Consider the following 16,899-nt stretch of genomic DNA (forward strand, 5'->3'; position numbering starts at 1 on the left):
GCAGTGATAGGATGAGACCGAGTAGATGGAATCTCTGGGCCTGCTGTTGTGGAAGGGCCTGGAGGAATATCTAAAGTGGAGGGCCCGGGAGGCATCTCAGTAGAGGTAGAGGCAGGCTCAATGGGGGCCTCTACCACAACTGGCTCTTCAGAATGGCTAGTTGGGGCAGAAGCGGGTGCCTTGTAGCTCTTGTCCTTGGGGTTGTCTGGTCCCCTCAGACTATACCATGAGAATGGGGCTGTAGCCTTCACCTTGATGTCAAACCACCTCTTTTCTACCTTCAAATCTCTGAAATACATGGTCAGGGTGTTGGGAAAGGGTAGTTCCTGTTAGTCTCAGTACCCATAAGAGAGATGATGCGGGGCATCACATTCCCGCGACTAGCCCCTCGGTTTGATTATAACTCTGCTTTAGTTCGTAATTCCGCCGCTAAGCTTCACATATCTAGCAGCAACTGCTATAACAACTAGCATAAAAGTAGATCACGTATTTTTAGAATCCCATCAACAAATTTAATAGTTATTAACATTTTCACGGTAAATAGTTTGGTGCCCACCATGGGGCTAAAAATAATAATGATTATTTTCTTGCTGGTTTCATTACACAACGCAAGCTATCTTTCACACTTTTTCTTGTCCCAGATCTTCAATTTCAGGTCAAAATGTCTGGCTCAGTGAACAAAGTTGAGAACGACAACCTTGAAAACAATGGAGAAAATGGTGTGGACATTCCAGCTATTGGCACGCCACCACAAAACCCCGATAACGCACCTAGATCGATCCCAATGGATGCGGGTTCGCAAGATGCACAACAGGCCGACGAAACCTCACACACCGACAGGAGCGTACGACATGGCAACCAACAGGAAGCTAGACCCCAGCTCGGGAAGAACAGAAAGTTAGTCTTCATGTTATTTTCGAAATGTTGCAGGACAACAACTGGCTATCGCTCAGCTGCAAAGCCACCCGAAGACTCCCAGCACAGTAGCACCGGAAACTATTCCCCCGGCCGAATAAGTACCGGAGAGATCGAGCAACAACGGATCAATAGCCGACCCTCCATCGTGAAAATGCTCGAGTACCTCACCAAAGGGATCGAATCGGGCGAGAAAATGATAGCATCCAATGATAAGAAGGTTGATACCTACAACTCCAGGGTCGACCAGATCCTGGGCGCGCCCCCGGTATTGAAAGATGTAGATTCGAAGAAGTTCATACAAAGGTCGATCCCCTGAAGAAGTTGCCCCGAAACCCATTCCTAAGAAATTCAGAATGCCGGAGCTCCCAAAGTACAATAGGACATTAGACCCCAATGAACACGTTACCGCCTACACTTGCGCAGTAAAGGGTAACGACATAAAGAACGATGAGATCGAATCTGTATTACTGAAAAATTTCGGGAAAACACTCTCGAAGGGGGCCATGATGTGGTATCACAACTTGGGTCCTAACTCCATAGATTCATTCGCCATGCTAGCAGACTCCTTTGTGAAGGCACACGGCGGTGCCATCAAAGTAGCAACGAGGAAGTTCGACGTTTTCAAAATTAAGTAAAGAGAGAACGAAATGTTGCGGGAATTCGTGTCCCACTTTCAAATGGAACGGATGGAGCTACCACCAGTCTTTGACGACTGGGCAGTACAGGCTTTCACTCAAGGTCTGAATGAACGAAGCTTGGTGTCTTAAAAACAACCGAAACAAAACTTGTTCGAGTACCCAAATGTAACCTGGTCAGACGTCCACAATCGGTACCAATCAAAAATCAGGTCTGAGGATGACCAGTTGGGAGCCCCCTCAGTATACCCAAGCAGGCTCCTGGCAAAGGAACCAAAACCAAACAAAGATAGGTATCAGCCATATATCGAGGATAGAAGAAACGCCCCGAGGCGCAGCCCACATCGCAACGATCGGAGAATAGACCGAGGAAGGGATCCTCGGGGACTCATCAATAGAGACAGATTTGATAGGAACGCATGGACAACGGGTGCACCTCACATGTTGGAATACAACTTCAACGTCGATGTATCGGACATCATGTTCGCTATCAGTAAAATCAAAAACGCCAAGTGGCCCAGGCCTATACAATTGGATCCTTCACAAAGAAATCACAACTTAGTGTGTGAATTTCACAACACGCACGTCCACAGGATCGAGGATTGTTATCAACTACGAGAAAAGGTAGCTCGACTACTTAACAAAGGGCATCTCCGGGAATTCCTTAGCGATCGAGCCAAAAATTAGTTCCGAGAAAGAGAGGCAACCAAGAAGAACTAGGCAAACGAGCCACAACATGTCATCCACATGACTATGGGAGGCATCGATGGGCGTCGATGCCCCATAAGAACCCGTAATGAGAAGAACGAAAATATCCATAACTAGAGAACGGACCCAGGGATATATTCCCGAGGACGCCCTCACATTCACCTAAGAGGACACCGAGACCTTGTCTCAACCTCACAATGACGCATTGGTAATCTCTTTCCTTGTAAATTCTTTTCAAATGAAACATGTACTCGTGGATCTAGGTAGCTCGGCCAATATTATCAGGTCGAGGGTAATAGAGCAGCTCGGATTGCTCAACCAAATCATGCTCTCCACTCGAGTCCTTAACGAATTCAACATGGCAAGTGAAACAACAAAAGGAGAAATCATCCTTCCAATCACCGTGGCCGGCACAACCCAAGATGCCAAATTCCATATCATTGAAGGAGGCATGAGGTATAATGCTTTATTCGGACGGCCGTGGATACACTGCATGAGAGCGGTACCGTCCACTCTTCACCAGATGATGAAATTCCTAACAAAGGACGGAATTAAAACCGTCTACGGGGAACAACATGTGGCGAGAAAAATGTTCGCATTGTACGACATGGCACCAGCGCTCGCACCTCCGCCCTCAAATGAGCTAAAGTATAATCGAGCCTCACCCTCGATCAAACTTGATTAATCGAAATAAAGGTCCATACCGCGTCCTCTTCTCGAATGATTGTAACATATCAATCCTCATGATTGGAACATATCGATCCTCAAGGCATCACCGACATATCTCACTTTAAGGTATGACCATCTCCTTTTTCATTTCGTATTTCAGACTAACTCATATGCAGGCACCCGATCAGAGCGGTCAGAATGCTAACCCTACTCGAAGACCTTAAGGTTTTAAAGCATCCGTTGCACTCTTTTCCTTTGATCGAATTTTATCCCGAAAGAAGGGTTTTACCAACAAGGGTTTTAACGAGGCAACATCTGCATGCTACCTAAGGGAAACTCAATAAATGCTCGAGACTTCTTTTGCAGTCAACCTTGAACGTTGGGGGGCATTTCCCCAGGAATCCACCCGCTCGAAAAAGTTATGAAACGCCAAATGGGGTCCTTGTAGGAAAGTAATGTACCAGGATAAATGGTAAAATGAACCGTGTCCATATAGTCGGGCTCCCATCGGCGAATACATGTACTTTTGTACCAAATAATCGAAGAATATCTTTTGTCAAGACACCTTTGCAAGATAAGGCAACAATTCCTCCACCGTAAACGTCCCGAACACTCGAGGACTGGCATCAACAATTCAACACTTAGATGACCTCCGGGTCGGGACTCTGAAATCATAAGCCCTCAGGTAAGGCAATGCGGAAATCACTAAACATCTCCAATATCAATGGTACCTCGAGTGCTTGGGGGCTGATGTCAAAATCTCAAAAGAAAAATGCACGGCCTCAGGGTCGGGATCTCTAAAATCACAAGACCTCGACGAGGCAATGCAAAGTTTACGAAGAATGGCTCCCGAGTCAAGAAACTCTCGATGAATCGGGGACTGCCGTCAAAACGCCATCTCCGTTAACTCACCAAAATACAAGTCCATAAGTCCCTGAGCAGGCAGACTCGGTCCCGTAAGACCTACATAAGGCAACAACTACATTTGTAAGACCTCCATGGCATGAAAAATCTGTAAGACCTTAACGACATGAAAAATCTGTAAGACCTCAGTGGCATGAAAAATCTGTAAGACCTCAGCGACATGAAAAATCTGTAAGACCTCAGCGACATGAAAAATCTGTAAGACCTCGACGACATGAAAAATCTGTAAGCCCTCGATGGTATCAAAAATCTATAAGACCTTGATGACATGAAAAATCTATAGGACCTCAACGGCATGAAAAATCTGTAAGACCTCAATGGCATGAAAAATCTGTAAGACCTCAGTGGCATGAAAAATCTGTAAGGCCTCAACGACATGAAAAATCTGTAAGACATCGACAACATAAACTGTAAGACCTCAAGCAAGGCATGAATCACACTCGTACCGAGTATCGACAGCATAAACTGTAAGACCTCAAGCAAGGCATGAACCATACTTGTACCAAGTATCAACAAAACTATAAGTCCTCAAAAGGCATGAAAATTTTGTAAGCCTTACTATAGGCATAAACTCAATCCTGAAGTTTAGGCTATATGTCGCATTTGTAAGACTCCGGAAAGGGCATACCCTCGATGTATACGCCTAAACTACTACACTTGGGGATCAAAAATGGCTCCGACCAAACGCAAATGACTACGGTCACACAGCTGTACCATCTAAATTAACGCAACTCGGGGACGCCTGACCGTCACTATAAAATAATAGGCCATTACTTCGAAAAGAACTGGTTAAACAAGCTACTCTCGATAGGCAAAAGAGCTTCGACCATGTCAGCTCTAAATCATAAGGCTTCAAACTACTCAGCCTATGAGCTAAACCTTTTGAGGTGCTTGAATATCGATGCAAACGACTTGAAATTGAGGTTCTTCCCGAACTGACGACGGGTCAGGCAAAGTCATTTCAAAAAGTCCTTAACGAGAGGAAAACAAAGCCTACATATGCCTAAGGGCAAAGCATAAGAGCCATTGTCACTAGCCTAATGAGCCTCAGGGCCACACACACTAAAAGGTCATATCGACCAAAAGTGTAAGAGCCACTGTAGCCAGCATAAGAATTTGAAAGCTTGAGGGTCAAAGTGAGCTCGAGTCGTAATCCGATTCAGAGACCGGATACAATAGTTAACTATACATGCCCAAGGGCAAAATGTAAGAGCCATCGTTGCCAGCATCATGAGCCTCAAGGCCACGCACATAAAAGGTCACTTTGACCCAAGGCGTAAGAGCCGTTATCGCCAGCCCACGCAAATACAAAACTTGAGGGTCGATCGAGCTCTAGTCGAAACCCGACTCGGAGACTGAACCCAAAATATTTAACTATACATGCCCAAGGGCAAAAGGTAAGAGCCGTTGTCGCCAGTATAACGAACCTCAGAGCCGTACCACGGGTTCGAAGATTCCTACTAGCTTAAATATCGAATAGACCTGGTCCAAATCTTGACAAACAGAAACACAGAAGACACAAATTATGGGGTTCCTCCTTTTTATATACAGGTGGTAAAATACGAACTCCATTTACAACATACTATGAAAGCTATGTACACAAGAACAAGGCAGAAAATAAACGTCCCCCTTGGTGACTATGGCCCGACGACCCCTTCCTCGCCATCTTCAGCATCGGACAGAAGGAACTTGGCATCATACTCCTCCCCTTTGGCTTGCTCGATCTCTTTCGAGAGATCAAATCCCCTAGCATAAATCTCCTTGAGAACTTACCTCCAAGATTTGCACCTCGCGTGCTCCTTGCTACTGCTTGCACGATCAAGGGCTCTCTTCAATTTAGCTTTGGCAACGGCAACACTCTTCAAATAGGCCGCCACTATCTATCCCACCCTAGCTCTCTTCAAATAGGTCGCCACTATCTGTCCCACCCTAGTGTTGCTCATCACAACCTCGACCCCAACATTCACCACCTCAATCTTTGCCTTCGAAAGCTCGGACGAGAGCCTTGCGATCATATTCGCCCGAGCAGAATCATTCGCATGAACGGTCTGAATTTGCACCTCAGGAGCAGAGACCATGGCTAGAGCATTCTCTTTGGTTGCAAAATGGGCATTTACGTGCACCTGCAGCTCATTGAATTCGCGTTTGGCTCGACCAACCTCTTCCCAGAGCTGTCCCAGCTCCTCCTCCTTGTCCTCAAACTAAAATATCAAAACATCAAGATGCCGAGGTAAAAAGAGGGAGTGCAAGCCATCATGAAGTGTAGGGTACCTATTTTTCTAGGCAGATCTCACGGCTCCGGCTCCGATCCACCTCGCACCGCAGGGAAACCAACTCACTTTCCTTTTCCGTACAAAGAAGCTTAAGGGATTGTTCCCTATCCAAAGCCTCCCGGAACGGAGCCTCACTACGAAGCAGCTCGGATTTAAGCCTGTCGAAGGCCTATGAAAGAAAACTAAATAAAAAAGAGAGGGGAAAGGCATGAGGCCGGAATAATCTTACAACGATCAAAAAATCACCATGAGGCCAAGCCGTTGAGCCTCGCCAAAGGCTGAGCCAATATCCGATGGCTTACCACCTTTAGAAGGTAGCCGATCGACCGAATTGCTTCTTCTTAACTGCTGAGAAGGAGTCGCCCCACTGTAAGCCCCTTCACACCTCGGAGAATCTTTTCATTTGTCATCAATCCTCGACCCCGAGGCCAGTAATCTCTCCTCCCCCCCGAAATACACGACCTCATTTCAGAAAAATCTTCGATACCTACAACAGTTGAGTTAATAAGCCGACAAGAAAAGTTCCATTTTTAGGAAGCAAAGTGCCGGATACCTACCACAATGCTTCACCTTCCATCTCCCTTTGGACAAATCTTACCACCGGTGCCTAATCGAGCAAACTGCCAGTTTATGAGACCACTCGGCTAAATCAAGGACCTCGTTCAGTGACCAATGAGTTACTGCAAATATGGAATGGAAATATATCATTACGGAGCCTGCCTCCGTTCAAAACAATGATAGTTCGAATGAGAAACTTACGTGTGAAGTTTCATTTCTCAGGAAACGACAAAAATCCTCTAGGAATGACATCGGTCGTTCGAATCCGAATGAACCGATTCATCCATTCACGATCCTCATCCTCCTCGCTACCGATAACATGAGCTCGGGTGGATCGACGCTGGAGAGTAATCAAACCCCGATAATGCAGTGGCCGATATAACCTCACGAGATGGTTGAGGGTAAACTCTATCCCAGCCTTATTGGCAAAATATCTCATCGTCTGTACTATTTTCCAAAGGAAGGGGTGAGCCTGTGCCAATGTAACCTGATATCTCCGACAAAAATCAAGCACAACCCGGTCGGGGGAACCCGACATGAAAATATTAGTGTATACGTCAAAAACCCCTCAACATATGTCATGACGCTCTCCTCGTGAGAAGGTACTTGTAATATCGCCCCTTCTCCCCATCTGCAATTTTTTCTGATCATTTAGAGGTTTTCCTCTCCCACTGATGAGATGATCCTCGACACATGCTCCCGGTGACCCAGAATATTGGGAGGCTTCCCCGGCGTAATGGCTCTCCTTGAGGCAGGTCACCCCAAGGCTCGCTTAACAGGAATTGGTGGTGAGTCGCTATCACCAACTGAATGTGGAGCACAAGAAGGAATCCCCTCTTCCCGACGGTCGGACGTCGATGTAGTAGTCATGGCTACGAAAGAATAGGAGGAGAAAGGTGTGGATCTGAGCAAAAACTTTGAATTGGGGCAACGGAAAAACTAGCACAAAACGCCAGGCTCTGTGGAAGAGATAGTCTATCCAAGCAGCAGAATCACCATTGGAAAGGCAAGTGAATGAATATATAGGGGCAAAGCAACAACTGCCCGCCTACCCAAAAGGAAAATTAATTTTGGCCGCATTAATATCACCCTCTCCTAGGGAAACGTACTAGCAGAATCACCCCCAGGCCCCCCTTAACTAGATCAAACAAATATTGCTACTCTGCATAATTTAAAAACTGCGAGGCCTCAGGGGCTCCCCGATATCGCCAGCACCGGTTCGATAGGAGATGTCGATTTAATCCCGGTGCATGACCTAGTTTGAGGGTCCCGGTTGCTCCAAGAATGGATTTCGAAAGGCCAACGTCAAAGGTCAAAATTCACTCCGCGAAAGCAAAGGAACAAAGCAAGGAAAGACTGAAAAAACTGAAAAGAGGAAAGTCCCTCTTTTTTACATTGCCAAAAATGTATCCACAAAAACATCTCTGCAAAATCCATCCCCTGGGGGATGCATACAAAGGGAAAAAGAGGGGATACAAAACGACTTGGGGACTACTCCTTGTCACTACTATCTTCACTCTCATCGAGGGAAATTAAAAGCATCAGTTCTCTCTCCAATTCACGGGCTTCCTCGAGGTCAACTAACAGGTTGACACCTCTAGCTCCGACCTCCTCCAAGGTCTCTCTCATCGCCTCCGCCTTAGCATGATTGATAGCTCGAGCTAGCTTCTGCTCAGCTACTATCGATATGTCATGAGCTATTCTATGCATCGTGGCTGTGTCCTCCAGATAAGTGGCAGTGTTTCGTTCAACCTCAGACTTGGCCACGACCAAGGCAGCAACCTCTTGTGAGCATTCTTGAAAAGATCCTGGGATGTCGCTACCTCCTTAGTCACTACTTCATTTTGCTTCCTCAGCCCGAAGATCTCTGTGTTCAGTTGGCTAAGCTGCAAGCCATTCTTCTCGACCTAAAAAAGAAAGGTAAGTCAATTTGTGTCGGGATATGGGAGCAAAGGTCGGGTACAAGCAAGGTGAAATACCAGCGCAACAAGGTCGGACTTTTCCCGGAGCGGTCCCTCCAAAGCAGCTCGGAGCTCTCCTAGCTCCTTCCCTCCCCGGGCAGAGCGACCCTCCGAATCCTGCAGCATCGAGATAAGTTTCTTACACTCCTTTTCATGGTAAGAAAGCTCCTCGCGGAGTTGAAGGAAGGCATAGTCGTACATATCCTTGCATTGCGGCATAGCGGAAAAGTTAGAAATATGTAGAACGACACCCGACACTAAAAGAAATACACGAAAGATGGCTATCACCTGCCGCATGAATCTCTCCACTGCCTTGACGGTGCTTGGAACATCAAGACCGACACTATCACTAACACCATCAAAAATGTTGGCAAGAGAGCCTACCCCTTGGAGAGGAATCTCTGCTTTGATGACGTCTGCTTCTCGAGCGTCCCTCAGTTCCTCTGACGAGAACTGAAAGCATAAGATGAAGTCATTCATGTCACCGACTTCTCCAAAAAGAAATAGCTACTCTTGAAAAGCTCTAGGCCCCAATCTTTCAAGATCGATGGCAGCGGTCCCCCCAACGGAAACTACATCAAACCCGGTTGTGCGATCTGAGGCCACATTAACATCCTCTTCAAGGGTCCCCGGTTTACGAGACTGACAAGAGTTAGCCGTTCTAGGCTCAGTAGCCTCTGATCGAGGCACCTGCGAGGCCCTTGCATTCGACCTTGTCCTCCGTGCTAATTGGCATTCATCATCATCCTCTTCCTCGGTGTCGGGATTCACCCCTAAAGTTGAAGCAGAGGTCCCAGCAGCGGCTCGACACTCGTGTGACCTAGGTTTCTTTGCCGTAAGAAGGACGACAACTGCCTTGACTTTTCTCTTCTTGTCCTTGCCGGGCTCCGAAGACTCTGCCCCACCACCAGGGGGCGGCCTCATCTCCCTATTTTTGCCAAGACCTGCACAAGAACGACAACCATAGTTTGTCAGCACAAAGGATGCAGGGAGAAACGCAGCAACACAAATCTAAGGCATAGACAACAAAGGAGCTTTACCATGATTCTTGGCCACCCATCGTTTCTTGACCAGGTCGGCCCAAGACCGATCATGATACGGAAATATGAGGTCCAACCTTTTGATCCAACCCGGCAAGTCCAAAACCGCCTCGGGGAACCAAGCAGCCGCTACGCGAAGCGATAAAGAAGTCATCATTCCGGGGAAAGGGAAGAAGATTACAAAATGTGGTTAAGGGAGAATCGCTTACGCTGTGTGTTCCATCTCTCTGGAAAAGGAATCCTCTAGGCTGGGATGATGTCCGAGGTCCTTACCGGGACGAACCTTCTCATCCACCCTCGGTCCTTTCCCTTGTCGGTGCTCGAGAAAAATGACTTTTTGATCGATGATGGAGCATGATCAAACCTCGGTAAAATCGAGGGCTGTACAACCTGATCAAATGGTTGAGGGTAAAACCTCACCTGTAACTCCTTCGGTAAAATGACGAAGCATCAATACTATCCTCCAAACAGCGGGATAGATCTGGCCGAGTGTCACTTGATATTTGTTGCAAAGTGCACGGATATTCAGATCTATTTTCAGGGGAGAATATTCGAAAGATTCAAAAGACTCAGCGAGACCCAAGGTGAACGGGTAGGTATACACATAAAGTAAGCCGACCTTGTGGTCTGTTATATTTTCATCGGGGCCGGGAATTTCCACCTTCACTGCTTCGCCCCATCGGCAGTCTGTCTTCACTATTTCGATGTTGGTCATGAGACACATGTTCATATCGACCCGGCGTGGATAAAGTAGAATCGACGGTAAAATCTTTCGACATATTAAGCTTGGAGGGAGTACACTGTTCCAAGGTGGGCATTGTTTTGGTTTTCTCCTTAGATAACCGAGATGAAGATGTAGCTTCATTCCGCCGGGGAACCATTCTAGAAGTCCTGGCCATTGCAATGGTGAAGTTCCCTCATAGAAAGTAAGATAGAAAAGTGTAAATGAAGATGGGTATGTACTCGTGAATTTGAATATGCTACGAAGATGAGGATTATCAGACAGTCGATGTATTCATAGGAACCTCTTGGGCAGTGGAAAGGACGAGCCAATGGCAGTTCATGGGTTTCTCGATTATCGCATTTAATGGCGACCCTTACACGATTTTCTGGAACATGGCATTTAATGCTCTTATTGGTTGACATCACCGCAAATATGTCCTGGGAACGATGGCTCAAAATCATTTTCTATTACTTCATTCCAGGAAACGTGGAGACTCTCTGTATATGGTAAAATCGGAGGGTCCAATTTCTCGTCATTAAGCGGTTTCGAGAAGTCATATCGAGATCTCGAGGCTATGGAGTTGCGGTCGAGTTCTCTCCCTCGATGTTCATTTACGCTCGACCTAACGACAATGCCGAGGATGAGGAATTCCCAAGGCGAGCAGGTAGCACCGGCAGAATCTGGTATCAAGACTAGCCGTCTCATTTCCGTATCTTTACAATTAATGCATTCTGTACCACGTTATATTTTCCCTCCTATATAAAGGAGATCCTCACCACTTTGTAGGGGGCTGCTGTTGTTCCAACTATTCTACACAAGATCAATAACAACTCTCTCTCTCTCTCTCTCTCTCTCTCTCTCTCTCTCTTCTCTCTAACTTACTCGCTCGAGACTACCACTTTCATTTATTGCTTTCGTACTTGTTCTCCATTTATTGCTTGATATCGGCCATAAAGAGCCTCCTTTAATTATATTCTAACTGTTAGTCCCTTCCCGGTTACCTCCGGTAGCTCAAGCCTGAGCCCATGCATCGACCTCGAGGCGCTTCATCGGTTAGCCCGAAGCCCGGACGGCTAGCCCCTCGGTTTGATTATAACTCTGCTTTAGTTCATAATTCCGCCGCTAAACTTCACATATCTAACATCAACTGCTCTAACAACTAACATAAAAATAAATCACGTATTTTTAGAGTTTCATCAATAAATTTAATTGTTATTACCATTTTCACGGTAAACAAAAGACAATATTTTGGAATTTCTTTTTGTAAATGAACTTACTGAGGTAGACTTGTTTATATAGTCTATGACTAGTATTTCGAGGTATGGTGAGTTGAATGCCAAGAATTCCAGCCACATGAAGATCCTGCATTGACAAGAACTTATAGAATTAAGACACAGCTAACCGTTGACAACATTGGGTCAGATATGGTATTGAGCATACTAATAAAATCTTTTGTTTTACTTGTTTATTTTGGTGATCAGCCTGTTATATTAGTAAAATCTTTTTTGGAAAATTTATGCGGCTCACTATGACCTAAAAGAAAAAGGAAAAATTATGCGACACATCAAACATATATATTGTATTTATTATTCGTGGTTATACTTTTAGCAAATTTTTATTATTCGTAACTATATTTGAATCTTATAGCATCCTTAGAACAGTTGGACTTTCCTGGAATTTGCAGCTTTCTACAGAGTTCATAGGATCTTGAGACATTGGTCATTGACTGGGATGATGACGAACAGACAATAAGTTTCCTTTAGAATTTTATTTATGTTGCTTCATGTTATCCATATAACAGCTATTATTGGAAGAAGAACACCATATATATCAACATATTTAGAGTCCATTACTCAAATGGTCACTCAACTATCCCAAATTATCTCCTAAAGAAGTCACTACACTATGTCTATTGCACTCAGAAGGTCACTCAATTAGGTTTTCCAAATTTTGGATTGCGAAATACCTATTTTACCCTCTAAATTATAAACATTATCTTCTTTTTATTTTTTTCAACTTTTTAATATTATGATTTTTCCCCTTTTAATCTATATTATGGACTTACCTATAGAATAAATAAATATTATTTATAAATTAAAAAAATAAAAAGTATTTAATCATATATAATGCTGAAATAACAAAATAATGAGCATGGTAAAAAAAATTAATTAGAATTATTTGTTAGTACTAATAATTTTAGTATTAATAAAAAAAAATTAAAAATTTATTTACACAATTCAGATGAAGAAAATAAAGATTGTAAAATATATATTCCATGCACGTTATATAAAAATAATTATTTAAATAAAGATATTTTTATAATATATATTATATATTCTTGAAAATTATGCTCAATTATATTATATATATTTCATGCACGACTTAACATAGCATATTTTACCCTATACAGATATACACCATATAACATTTAAATTCTAAGAATTTTGTTTTAAAAAAATTAATTTCGGTGGCACTGAAAAGTTTTCCATTGCAAGGTGAAATCTTACTGCTTAATGTGTGAAGTAATAGTATTTGACTTCCGTGGCACTAAACAGTTTCCTTAATTCTTAAGTTTTCTCAGTAATCTTCTTTCTCCTTTGCCTCGCCGCTATGCCATGTGCACACATCTTCTTCTCGTTATATGATATATATTACAAAAATCCCTTTATTTAAATAATTATTTTTATATTACGTGTATAAAATATATATTTTACCACCTTTATTTTCTTCATTCTAAATTGTATAAATAAATTTTGAATTTTTGTTTTCAATATTGAAATTATTAATACTAACAAATTATTCTTATTAATTTTTTTACTATGCTCGTTATTTTGTTATTCCAGCATTATTTATGATTTAATACTTTTTATTTTTTTAATTTATAAATAATATTTATTTATTCTATAGGTAAGTTCACAATATAAATTAAAAAAAGGAAAAATTATAATAGTAAAAATTTTTAAAAAATAAAAGAAGATAAATGCTTATAATTTAGAGGGTAAAATAGGTATTTGGCAATCTAAAATTTGAAAAATCTAGTTGAGTGACCTTCTGAGTGCAATAGGCATAGTTCAATGACTTTGTTGTTACAAACGAAAGAAAAATGACTTTAGGAGATAATTTGGGATAATTGAGTGATCATTTGAGTAATTGACTCACATATTTATGATCCTAAGTACTTCGGGAAAGCAACTGTAAAACTTTCTTTTAAAATTAAACCACCTTGGTGTTATATTTAATTTATAGAAAATAATAAAATGTCGGAAATTACCGTCTCTTCTAGTGACTTCTAGTGTGGCTCACATATAAGGTAATAAATTATTTACCTTGTCTCCTAAAAAAAATAATATATCAGATAATATTCTGTAGTTATGCATATATGGTAGTTTCTTTGATGGAAAGAAATTACCATATATTAAGAGTCCCTAGGATAATTATAATTTATGAACAAGTCCCTAGGGCTAAAGTATTTGTCTAAGAGTCCCTAGCCTACCTATAAATACGCCTGTGACTCCATCAGGCACCCAACGATAGGCATAGGCTAGAAGACTCCTAGGTTTTCTGTCAAAGTTTTTACAAGGCGATTCTACAACACTTGAACAACTATGACTGAAGGTACATTTCTTAATTAATTTCTGCTGTGTTGGCTCTGTATTTATACTCATCTAGTCCTATCCCTTGCTTGAATGGTAAGAGATATTTTATCTCGTTTATTGATGACTATTCAAGATATATGTATCTCTATTTTCTGTTTAACAAATCAGAAGCACTTTATGCTTTTAAAGTTTACAAAACAGAAGTAAAAAAACAAACCGATGCTCAGATCAAAATTGTAAGATCTGATAGGGGTGGAGAATATTATGGTAGGTACACAAATAAGGGACAGGTTAAGGGTCTATTTGCTGAGTTCCTTGAAAGTTAAGGTATAATTGCTCAATATACCATGCCAGGAACACCACAACAAAATGGTGTGGTAGAAAGAAGGAATCGAACATTAATGGACATGGTAAGAAGCATGATTATCAGATCAAGTTTACCTTTATCCTTATGGAGTGAAGCCTTAAAAACCGCAGTGTATATTTTAAATAGGGTTCCATCCAAGGCTGTCCCCAAGACACCTTTTAAATTATGGAAAGGATGGAAACCTAGTTTAAATCATTTACACGTTTGGGAATGTCCAACTGAAGTGAGGGTTTATAACCCACTACTAAAGAAGTTGGATGAAAGAACAATAAGCCGTTATTTTATAGGCTATGCAGTTAACTCTAAAGGATTTAGGTTTTATTGTCCGTCTCATTCTCCTAAAATTGTTGAAGCTAGAAACGCTAAATTTCTTGAGGATCATGAAAAGAGTGGGAGTGGTTTGACTCAAAGGGTGGAATTGGAAGAAATAAGGGAACCACCTGTGGTACCTTTGTATATTGGGAACTTGAATGTTGCTCAGAAAAATTCTCATGAATTATCTGAACAACAACAAGTTCAAGAGCCACCACCACTTGAGGAGCCACATGAAGATCAACCCGTTTTAACTGAACCCATTGAAGAAGTGGGAGTGAGAAAATCCTCAAGAATTCGAAAATCAACAATTTCTAGCGACTATGTTGTATATCTCCAAGAGTCTAATTATGATATTAGACTAAAAGATGATCCATGCTCGTTTTCACAAGCCATGGGTGGAGAAAAATCCACACTTTGATATGATGCCATGAAAGAAGAGTTAGAATCTATGGCTAAAAACAAAGTCTGGGATCTCGTCGAACTACCAAAGGGATCATCTACCATAGGTTCCAAGTGGGTCTTCAAAACTAAAAGAGACTCATCGGGTAATATCGAACGATATAAATCCAGACTTATAGCCAAGGGTTTTACTCAAAGGGAAGCCATTGATTACCATGAAACCTTCTCTCCAGTATCAAAGAAGGAGTCATTGAGAATAATCATGGTATTAGTAGCTCATTTTGATTTAGAGTTACATCAAATGGATGTGAAAACAACTTTCTTGAATGGAGATCTTGAAGAGGAAGTATACATGAGTCAGCCTGAAGGATTTTGTGATAAGGACAAAAGTCACATTGTTTGCAAGTTGAATAAATCCATTTATGGGCTAAAGCAGGCTTCCCGCCAATGGTATATTAAATTTCATAATATTATTTCTTCATTGGATTTAAGGAGAACATCATTGATCAGTGTATATACCTTAAGATAAGGGGGATCAAATATATATTTTTAGTCCTATATGTGGATGTTATTTTACTTGCAAGTAGTGATTTGGGATTGTTGCACGAGATTAAACAGTTCCTTATCCAGAATTTTGAGATGAAGGATATGGGTGAAGCCTCTTATGTCATTGGCATAGAGATTCAGAGAGACAGATCTCAAAGATTACTTGGACTGTCTCAAAAGGCCTACATTGAAAGAATTCTGAAAAGATTCGGGATGAAGAACTGTTCACCTATAGCAGCACCCATAATTAAAGGTGACAAATTCTCATTGAATCAATGTCCACAAAATGCATTGGAAAAGGAGCTACTGAAAGACATTCCCTATGCTTCCCTTATTGGGAGTCTTATGTATGTACATGTCTGTACTAGACCTGGTATTGCTTTTGCGATAGGAATGCTTGGCAGATATCAAAGTAACCCTGGTCTTGACTATTGGAAAGCTGGTAAAAAGGTCTTGAGATATTTGCAAGGAACCAAGGATTTTAAGCTCACATACAAATGCTCTGACTCATTGGAGGTGATTGGATATTCAGACTCTGATCTGGGTGGATGTAAAGACACTGGTAAATCTACTTCAGGATACATTTTTCTTCTTGCTGGAGGTGCTGTGTCTTGGAGAAGTGTCAAGAAGACATCTACAATGGAAGCTAAATTTATAGCATGCTATGAAGCTGCATCACAGGCGTTATGGTTGAAAAACTTTATTTCTGGCCTTAGGATTGTCGATTCCATTTCAAGGCCATTGAGAATTTTTTGTGACAATTCAGCTGCATTTTTCTTTTCTAAGAATAATAAAAGTGGCAGCCAAAGCAAGCACATCGACATAAAGTACTTGATGGTTAGAGACTATGTGAAGAAGCAAGATGTGAATTTTGAGCATGTTAGTAATACTTTGATGATTGCTGATCCTATGACTAAAAGTCTGCCGACTAATATTTTCAAGGATCATGTAACCCATATGGGGCTTAGTAGCTCAACTTAGTCTTGCTTTGCTCTCTAACAGTTTGTCTATACATTATGATTATTTTGATATACATGACAATGCACACTTTTGAATTTTCATGTATTATTTGTGATCATTGGATCAATAAAGTTGACTCTGAATGACTTATATTAAGTTCATTCATAAAGTTGTTAGACGCTTTGTTAGAATATATTGTGTATTGTAATACGTGGAAGGAAATGTTTGTTTAAAAGCATGGCCGCCATGATTCGTGTAATAATATATTCTAGTTAAAGTGATTGTTGCATAACTTTTAATTTAGTG

This window comes from Nicotiana tabacum, chromosome 5, assembly GCF_000715075.1.
Source record: "Nicotiana tabacum cultivar K326 chromosome 5, ASM71507v2, whole genome shotgun sequence".
NCBI lineage: Eukaryota > Viridiplantae > Streptophyta > Magnoliopsida > Solanales > Solanaceae > Nicotiana > Nicotiana tabacum.